The 8,609-nt window shown below is 42.7% G+C and overlaps 1 long non-coding RNA gene across 1 annotated transcript in view; it reads right to left on the bottom strand.

Annotated features, from left to right (window-relative positions):
- Nucleotides 1-740: 740 nt before the first annotated feature.
- The window catches only part of LOC106722255, a 17,627-nt gene continuing 9,758 nt past the window's right edge, over nt 741-8,609 (bottom strand). Inside the window, exons 2-3 of the long non-coding RNA XR_003094339.1 lie at nt 5,879-5,995; nt 741-2,535 (exon numbers count right to left, since the gene is read on the bottom strand). This is a non-coding gene — a long non-coding RNA (uncharacterized LOC106722255). The remainder of the gene's footprint in view (nt 2,536-5,878; nt 5,996-8,609) is intronic.

The following is an 8,609-nucleotide window of genomic DNA, read 5'->3' as shown; positions in this document are numbered from 1 at the left end:
AAAAGGGCACAATCTATGTTGGGGGGAGGGGTGGGGGAAGGAGCTACCTCCATTGCCCATCATGCACGACCTGGTGTGGGAGGGTGTACTGCATTGCCATGGATGCTCAGCTGAGGTGTCTCCTGCCCACCTGGCAGCAGAGAAGGGCAAAACTCTGCACCACTACTATGCCTTGTCATGGCAGCATAGGTGCTGCCCGGGTCCTGCCTGCTGGGCTGTGGAGGTGGCTCCTGCCCAGAGCTGGTCCAGCCCCACTGCAGTCCCACACCCTGCTGTGGGAACAAAGCTTGGGGGGTCATGTGCCCCCTGCCACCTTGCCTATGCCCACACTCTCTCCTTTCCCACAAACTGCAGGACTGGGGAAAGTGGGGCAGTGGGTTGGGAGTGAGGGGTGCCAGCAAGGCTGGGAGGGGCAGCAGGTATAGAGTGAGGGGCACCAGCAGGGCTGGGGAGCTTTGGGTCAGGAGTGAGAGGCAGTGGCAGGGCTGGGGGGCTATGGGTTGGGAGTGAGGGGCAAGAGCATGACCGGGGCAGGGCAAGAGGGCTGCTCAGCATCACAAAGCAGTGTGGAAGAGCAGCCACAGCTGGACCTGCGTCCTGGTAAGCAAAGGGAGAAAGGGGAAGTTTTGATTTTCCATGATAAAAAACCTGAAATCAAACACCAAAATGTATAGATATTTAGAATTTATTTAATTATAACAACTGAGGCACTGGTAAGCTTCCAAATTGCTTGAAGATTGTAAATATATATCAGTGTGTTCAACTGATATATTAGTGGCATTTCATTTGCATAGTGGAAAATGCAGATTTTGCAGTTTTTTTTAAATCAGAGAAAGCCAAGATCTCTGCTAACAAGTATGCAAGAGACATAGTGAGAAAAATTACATTGTTTGCAGCACAAAATTATAGTGCAAACCATATTTCAGAGATGAGCCATTTAATAGGAGGACACTGATTTATATCTTTCTTGAATATATGTCCAACAACACTTAAAAACACTTGAAGTTTGGTCTGGCAAAATAAATTAAATCTTCTAGATTATCTTCTAGTTGAAAAGAGGATTAAAAAAACAAAACAAAACAAAACAAAAAAAACTATTCTTTTCTTGTTTTTATATCTACCAGACCAGACATTTTTTACTATTATTTTTCTATTTTTGAACACCAAACTTAAGATTAAGATATTGTTTAAAACAAGTATAACCAATCTCCCTATTGTAGCTTTATTTATTTTAACTGGGGTGCTTAATAGCAATTATAGAATAAATAAGATTGGGTCACAGCAGCACAATGGTCACTTCTTTCTCTTACGGACATACTGGTCTGCCTCTAATTGCTCATCTTTTTTTTTTGTTTGGTTTTTTACATACTGTGTTATGAGGGGCAATGAGCCAGCATCTTTCTTTTACAACCAGAGGAAGCAGTGATTTACAAGCAACCATTTCCTTGACTTCTACACTGTAACAAAAGCTATACATGTGTAAGAGCTGTGACTACACCAGTAACTGCTGTGGTTGCAAACTAAGAGCCAGATACAATGTTCTCAGGTCAGGGGTGCTCAACATCAGTCTTCAAACCAGATCCAGCCCATCCAGCTTCCTATGTGCCTGGAAATTTGATAGCAACACTGCCACTGCTTCTCTAACTGCCCCTGCTGCCAAATTTCCGGACCCAGGGAGAGTCACATGGGCCAAACAGCATCCCTACATGCTAGATTGGATATATGGGGCCCGATCTGGGCGCTGATCCTGCAAGGGGTCAGGTCTGTGGACTGGCTGCAAAAGGCTGAACACAACTCTCAGTAATCTATTGAAGTCCAATCTAAGTCCCATTGAAGTCAATGGGAGTTTTCCTCTGAGAATTATATAATGCCAACAAATTAAGTAGAAGATATTGCTATATATGTTTCAAAACTACATAGACAGACAGAAATTAAATATAAAAAAAAAAAAGGGGGATTAGGAATAAACATTTTTACCGTCTCTGGATACCTTACTAATTAGGATGTGGGTTTTTTAAATTATTTAGCACATGCTTTACAATCTCAAAATTAATTTTATTACTGTAATAAGGCACACAAAGTCCTACTACATTAAAATGTATCTGGTTGCTTTCAAGATTTGACCTAATTTTGCAAGTTACAAAATATAAGTGCATCACAGCACTCCCACTGATACAAGCATGGCTCTGCATGGGTGCATCTGCACTTTGTAAACTGTTGGAGAGGGCTTAAATAGTAATCTATTTGCACTCTATCATTATAACTATACATACATACATACATACATACATACCCCTGCTCCAGTCAAAACCATAATCTTTTTGCACTCTTGCAAAAGTTTCACAGCATCCTCAATGGTATTAATATCTTTTCGTTTTTTCCTTTTTGGTGGTTCTGAAAGAATGTTTATAACAATTTGCCACAGTGTCATATCATCTAGTTCAGGTGGAGGAATAGTTTCTGGTAACAGATCTTTCAAAATTGTCCTTGGGTCTGTGCCTAACATAAGATGCTGTTGAACAAAAGTGTAGGGACCTAGTACAGAAAAAAAAACAAGAGGTTATGAGAACCTGCTTTAACATTCTTTATCAGAGAAAAATTCTGTAGAAAAACTTCAGCTAAGTGTTCTTGCAATTCCATGTATTCATTCATTCTAACTCCTTTACCTTACTAAGTTAAGAGCTGTCCCCCCTCCCCCCAGCTCTTTTATGCAGACTATTAGTTCTAGTGGTAAGAGAACAACTTATGCACTAAAATATGAAATTCTTGTTGTTTTATCTAAAGGACAAATCAGAAAGATTTCCTAAGGTAAGGCTTCCCTTGACCTACAAACCCAGCTCTTAGCATGCCTGAAGACTATACATTATCATATATTTTTTTTTTTGGGGGGGGGGGGGGGGGGGGGGTTAGCCTATTCTCCTTGCCTCTGGAGTTGTTTTTTTTTTTTTTTTTGGGGGGGGGGGGGGGGGAGGAGTGTTACAGTGAGTCACAAGGTAAATGAGACAACCCTGTGATCTTGTTGCAATAAAATACCCAATAGTATACTGGGCGGCATTCACAGGGATCCTGCTTGCAAAGAAAGGGAAGCGAATTTTCTGTTCTATTCAGTACTCGTGAGGCCTCACCTGGCATACTGTGCCCCATCTGGGGCACTGCACTTCAAGGAAGAAAAATTGGAAGGAGTCTAACGGATAGCAGAAAAGATCATTAGAGGTCTGGGAAGCTTTATTTACAAGGAAGTTTGGAAGAACTAAGATGATTTGTTCCTGAGAAAAGAAGACTGGGAGGGATTTGATAGTAGTTTTCAAATACTAGAGTGGTTATGAAAAAGATGGAGATAAGCAATTCTCTGCAGCTGCGAGGGACAAACAGGTAATTATGAGCTTAAACTGCAGCAAGGAAAACGTAGGTTGGATATTAGGAATAACTTTTAAGTATGAGGCTTGTTGATAAGCATTAGAAGAGACTACTGGAGAGTCTGTGGAATCTCCATCATTAGAAGTTTTAAGAGCAGGTTAGACAAACATTTGAATGAAATGGTTTAGACTGGAGTGATCCTACCCTGAGCAGCGGGTTGGATTAGGTGACCTTCTGAGGTCCCTGCAGTTTTTTTGATTTTTGTATGAAACAAAATATCTTCCAGCTATTTGGTCTCTTCCTACTGATGAACTGTGTTACTGATGCATACACTGCAAATGCATAGCCCATTATTGATCTCACCTACTCAGGGCAAAATAGTAGGCACCGTTCCAGTTTATAGATTCATAGATGTTAGGGTCGGAAGGGTCCTCAATAGATAATTGAGCCCGACCCCCTGCATAGGCAGGAAAGTATGCTGGGTTCAGACGACCCCAGCCAGATGCCTATCTAACCTCCTCTTGAAGACCCTCAGGGTAGGGCAGAGCACCACCTCCCTTGGGAGCCCATTCCAGATTTTGGCCACTAACTGTGAAGTTCTTCCTAATGTCCAGTCTAAATCTGCTCTCTGCTAGCTTATGGCCATTATTTCTTGTAACCCCCAGGGGCGCCTTGGTGAGTAGAGCCTCACCAATTCCCTTCTGCGCCCCCATGATTAATTTATAGGCAGCCACAAGGTCACCTCTCAACCTTCTCTTGCGGAGGCTGAAGAGGTCCAGGTGCCCTAGTCTCTCCTCATAGGGCTTGGCCTGCAAGCCCTTAACCATATGAGTGGCCCTTCTCTGGACCCTCTCGTTATCCACATCCCTCTTAAAGTGTGGCGCCCAAAACTGGATGCAGTATTCCAACTGCGGTCTGACCAGTGCCCAATGAGGGGAAGTATCACCTCCTTGGTTCTGTTTGTCATGCATCTGCTGATGCATGATAAAGTGCAGTTAGCTTTGCTGATGACTTCGTCACATTGACTCATGTTCATCTTGGAGTCCACTAGGACTCAGAGATCCCTTTCCACTTGCGTGCTGCCGAGCAGGTAATTTCCTAAGCAGTAGGTGTGCTGGACATTTTTCCTCCCTAGGTGCAGCACTTTGCATTTCTCCTTGTTGAATTGCATTCTATTGTTTTGTGCCCATTTGTCCCACCTGTTTTGACTTGAGTTTCAAGGTTTCGATGGAACAGTGTTTCGTATCGAATTTCATTTCGATTCAAAACCGCTGTTCTGTTTCACTTCATCAAAACAGTGATGCTGTTTTGACGTTTCGCCCATTCACTCAAAACAGCCTCTCACCTGGCAGGCAGATGGGGGCCCGCAATCCCGGGAGGGCTGTGGGGGCTGTGCCAGTCCTCCCAGGGCTGTGGGCCCTTGATCTGCCTGCCAGATGATGGAGGGAAGCTGGGTCCTGCCTCCTGGGACTGGGGAGCTGGGGAAGGGAACTGAGCCGGATCCCTCAGTTCCCCTCCCCACTGCTACAATTGGGCTGGGGAAAGGAGCCCAGTTGAGTTACTTTCCCCAGCCCAATCGTAGTGCTGGAGAGGGGAACTCGGCTCAGCTAGGCTGTTTCTTTCCCCAGTCTGATCGCAGCGCTGGGGAGGGGAACTGAGCCCAGGCTCAGTTCAGGGGCTCAATTCCCTTCCCCTGCACTGTGATTGGTTTCCTGCAGCCCGGCCACGGGAGACAGGGCAAGCCAGGGCTGCACTCCTGGCTCAGCCACATGGGGCTGCTGGGAGTGCAGCCCTGGTTCTCCCCCATCTCCCACCACCTGGCTGCTTTGAAATGTTTCAAAATTTTCGAAATGTTTCGACTAGCCTCGTTTTGCGTCAAGGCTGTTTTGAAGCCCTTTGTTTTGATATTGCTGTTTCGAGCTTGAAACGAGTCGAAACAGCGTCGAATCAAAACAGCTGGAGAAATTTCGCACAGTCCTACAATATAAAATACACCTTCATTAAGAAGTAAACCAAAAACTGTGTGTGCGCATACAGAGCATAGCACAAGAGAGCCCTGGTATATATAGATGGGACTGCTAGGTACTATTGGTAGAGAAAAAACAATTGAATTCCAACCTGTTTTGATCTTTTAATGCCATAGTTCAAATGCCACCGTTTGCCCTGACTTAACACTAATGACACTTTTCTAGTTGCAACCTCATTTCAAGAGGTGCAAACCCAGATGTAAGCATGTAGCATTTTAGGTATGAAACCTGATGACAGGATACATAAGTTTGATATTTTTGGTAGTATTTTGTTGCCTTAAAGATATTAAGAATTACAATAAATATTTTTAAAGAGCTGTACTTTTAAGTAGCTAGATATGGTATGGTATGCTGCCCAGAGCTGCGAACTGCTGAAAAGAAAAAAAGGTAACTTAGCAGAATTTTGCAATCACTGTAAAAAAAAAATCACATTTAGTAATAATTTAAAAGGCTAACAAAGAACCTGGGAAGCGATATATTGTATACATTTGTACCTATCCGTGGTCTTGGAGTCCAGTCACTAGAACTTGCATGCGAGGCTCTGTCATCTTCATCACTATCACAAGAATGGAAACCATTGGCTATGACCTCATCACTAAAAAGGAGGTTGTCTGTAAGACAGCATAACAAAATAGTACTATCTGAGTCAAATGGTTCATTTCTACACAGAAAGGTGGCTATATGCTTTAAAATGACCTGCAAAGGATTTTTTTTTTTTTAAAGAAACAAAAAATTACAAACAAGTATTGATTTAAGAAAGGTAGGAATATTGAGGAACAATTTCTACTTCATCTCCTTTTAAACTACAAATTAACTCCTCTTCCCTAGAATATATTTTGTTAATCTTTTTCTTCAGCTGTTTGAATAGGTTTGTTGAATCTAATAGCCTTTCTAATAAAATTGTAGTCATTTAAATTACGTAGGTATAAATAATCTATAACCTTCAAAAAGCTTTAGGACAGCATGATTAAAAATCCTTTACTTTTCACAACTTGCATATCAGTTGCTCAACTTCCACTCTTTTGGACCCAATATTGTTATATTAGTTCTTTATTGACACAGGCCTTATGATGTAGGAACAACTTGGCAAAGAATTTCAGCAAAGATAAAGAACATGGCTTTCAATGCATTTTAGACTAATGAAGTTCAAATTTGAATCTGAACAATTTAACTGGTCACACCATGCAAACTGCCTTTTCTACACAAGGCTTCTCAAATGTTTTAGATGCCCAACAAAATCAGACAGAGCTGACATTTGATATTTCTGAATTGAACACACACTAATGGCCACAAAATACCCACCTTTTTCCTTAAGAAAAAAAGAGGGGAGGGAGCAGTTTATCAAAAAAATCCTCCATACCAAAAATCTGTTGAGACTTGCTTATCTCTTGACTGTATAAGATCAGAATACTTAAAGCTAGATATATCCCAAGTCTTATGATTACAAATGAAAAGCAGAAAATATCAAGTGCCTGTTATACAAAGTAATAGTCCTCTCCCCTTTAAAAACACTGTTATGGACCAGGAAAAAGGAGGATGGACAGAATTCCCAATTCCAGTCTACAACATTAAGTGCATGTGAGTGTTATTTTGGTATACTTTCTTGCTGTTACTTTATTCACTGGTTTGGACAGTTTTTGCTCCCATTCCAATAGTTATACCTAAGTCAAAGTACACATCTCAGAGAGAGAAAGAGAAACATATTCGTTTATGCAGTTTTGTTGTAGTGTTGTTGTAGCCCTGATGGTCCAGAAAATATGCAAGCAACAAGATTTTTGGTGTTACCTTTTATCAAACTAGCTGTATGGCACAAAGTGCCCATCTTCAGGTCTAACATCTATCATCTCTCCCAGCTATGCAGCTAGTCTAATAAAAGATATCCCTCCAGTTGTTTTTTTGCATGATTTCAATGCATGGGCATATAGTTTATCATGTATACAAGTGTCTCCATAAGGACTATTTAGACCCTCAACTATCATTCTTATATGGACCAAAATAGACTAGAAACAAACTAGTTGATGCGACTGTTTAACAATTATACTTTCTGCAAGTTTCAGAAATCTTTCAACTATAAGCAATATCCCAAGACCGACAAATCAACAAGGAGACTTCTCCTAGGCAGAACCAATCCCAAATTTAAAAGGTATACGTCTAGGACGAGAGTAGCTTGGGCAAAAAGGATTCAGTATGAAGCATTTATGAAAGAACCAATTCTACATTGTTCTCTTCTAATAACATTTTGGATTGATAATCCTGCTCCAAAGTATTCAACCTCTGCTCTTTTTCTTATCAGTGCAGGCCATTAAAAGCACTATAGTACATAAGCAAAAGTGAAAATTTAAGATTTAAGCATGTCCCAGGGCAAAAGTTGTTTGCGAAAGATTTAGTGTTGATTTACTAAAAATATGTAAACTCAGTTCTTAAGAAGGGCCTCCTGTCTAGGCAAAGACACCATTTGTTTTCGAAGTACAAAGGAAACTACCTACAAACTGGTACTGCCCCAGTAGTTCACCTCAAGTTGGGCCTGCCAAGATCCTTTCAGAAACTAATAGTTATAGTTTAGTCTTCATGCCCAGGGTAGCCAACTACACAAAATATTGGCAAGGCAGCTGCTTAGTGGATCATGTCCCTTATAGGAAGGTTTCCAAGAAACAAAACACAAGGATGAACAGCCATACACAGGAAGTTAGAAGGGCAGAAGTAGACCAGAAGAGCGGCTTTTTAAAATGTTTAATAACTGTAGAGAAACATGTTTACTACAAAAATTGTCAGGCTCCTTGCTCATAGAAGGCCGGCCAAGGGGACTGTGAAAGCAGAGGTTGGCTGAAGTTAGTAAATCAGGAATACAGAGCACTGACACAGCCCAACCCAGCAAGCTGTAGCTATTTCTCAAAGGTGGACAAGTTTGATTTCACTCTGTTCCCTTCTGAGCAGCAGCAGGTGAGTGCCTCACCCTTTGCTGAACAGCCCTAGGCTGAAAGCGTCATCTTTCACCTCCAGTCCCTGGGGGCTGGCAGCCCCGGAAGGGCGGCCTGTCACTGTCAGCACCTGGAGGGCTGAAAGGGACAGAGCAGCACGCGGGCATGAAGCCGCTAGGAGCAGAGCGAGGGTGCAGGGCAGAGGCTCGGCCCAAGCCCGAGGGGGCCCGCGGCTCCCCCCGCTGCACCCAGAGGCGTGGGGGCGTGGCGGGGGCGTGCGGCTGACGCGGGGAGGCCGCGGGCGCAC

This window comes from Alligator sinensis, unplaced genomic scaffold, assembly GCF_000455745.1.
Source record: "Alligator sinensis unplaced genomic scaffold, ASM45574v1 scaffold325_1, whole genome shotgun sequence".
In the NCBI taxonomy this organism is placed as follows: domain Eukaryota; kingdom Metazoa; phylum Chordata; order Crocodylia; family Alligatoridae; genus Alligator; species Alligator sinensis.
Note: the sequence above shows the minus strand (reverse complement) of the source record. Positions and strands in the feature narration are given on the sequence as shown.